Genomic DNA, 1,411 nt, shown 5'->3' with positions numbered 1-1,411 from the left:
CTGAAGGTTTTTAAGACACATTACTCTCTTAGTTAGCTGTCTCACCAGCAGACCATGCTTTGGTTTAGCTTTTGGGAGGAACCCTGAGGTATCACTCCAGTTAGGCTGAAATTTTCTACAAATCAAGCCCATAATCGGACCAACCCATACGAACCTTCCCTTGTATCCCAAATGTGGCTTGGAACAAACCCCTGAGAAATAACACTACACGCATTAGTTCAGGCCTATTGGTCCATACCCCCTCTAAGGATCGTACCTGGAGAGTTTCTAGTACTCTACCAGTCTCAGCTATGAGAGGGAGAGTCAAGCAGAGGCATACCCGCTCCATTCCTAGCTTGGGCAGTGACTAGTGAGTGGAAGGTAATCTGCTACAAGTCAAAACTCTCCTCTGTTGGGTAGCAGCAACATGGGAGAGAGTTGAGGATGGAGACACAAATTAACGGTGCAGTGCAATGTACAGGGCAATGATAAACCACTTCTATATTTTTACCAAGGAAACTACACTACCAGACCAAGGAGGGGCATTCTGGAAGAGATGTGTCCATGGAGTCGCCATGGTTAGGAAATTACTTGACGGCATTAGACAAGATTGGTCCATACACATCCCACTCCTAAATAACTGGAACTTCTGCCCAGTCCTTACTAGAGCCCAGCTCCAACCTCAGGGGCATGGACCTTTCTGCCCCATTGGCCCAAAGCAAAGTCCTCCCAGAAAATTCCAAACAACCTTATAAAGGTGGGCAGAGGTGTGGCCCAAACAAATCCAGTGACCTGGCTAGAGTTACTTCCTCCTTGTTTCAATATCTCTTCTTTCTGTCTGTAACACTGGGATATGAAGAAGGGATGCGGGGTTGGGAGAGGGCTACAGAGCCAAGTACAAGGTGTGGAAAACAAGTCAGGGCAGACTAGACACCAACGCTTCCTCTTCTCTATGCCACAGAAGGTGAAGTAGAGCCCTGGAAGGGGGAAAGACATATCCAGGGGCAGGGAGGGTTAGCTTTCCTCAGTTTAACTGGGAAGGTCTTCAAGAAACCATTTTGGAGCCTCTTAAAGCAGTGAATGTCTATCAGAGGACTGGTAACACCTGGAAATTCCCCTATAATTAAAAGGAGTAATTGGGAGAGTGGCTAAACAGAGGTGTGGATATGCCTTCAGGGGTGGAGGAGCCTAGACTTTAGCATAATTTCTTCGAAGTTTAGGGCTGGTGTTGAGGTTTAACCTTTGAATAGTCAATGACTGAACACTCGATTATTTATCTATAGTGGCCTGACCTTTGCATGTTTAACTTTTGATGTGATATACTTCAATGAGATGCATGAAGTAATTGTCAAAGTAAAGTGCATTTATTTGAGGACGATATAATAATTCTGTTCTGTGACTATTATTTAAATGCAGTATACAAAATGGGTTA

General features: G+C 44.8%; 1 non-coding gene across 1 annotated transcript; it reads left to right on the top strand.

Moving 5' to 3' along the window:
- The first annotated feature begins 238 nt into the window (after positions 1 to 238).
- LOC114807758 lies at positions 239 to 376 on the top strand. The gene has a single exon (XR_003755832.1). It is a non-coding gene; the product is annotated as a small nucleolar RNA SNORA7 (small nucleolar RNA).
- The last annotated feature ends 1,035 nt before the right edge of the window (positions 377 to 1,411 follow it).

This window comes from Ornithorhynchus anatinus, chromosome X3, assembly GCF_004115215.2.
Source record: "Ornithorhynchus anatinus isolate Pmale09 chromosome X3, mOrnAna1.pri.v4, whole genome shotgun sequence".
In the NCBI taxonomy this organism is placed as follows: domain Eukaryota; kingdom Metazoa; phylum Chordata; class Mammalia; order Monotremata; family Ornithorhynchidae; genus Ornithorhynchus; species Ornithorhynchus anatinus.
The sequence above is the reverse complement of the archived record's forward strand: the minus strand, read 5'-3'. Positions and strand labels throughout refer to the sequence as shown.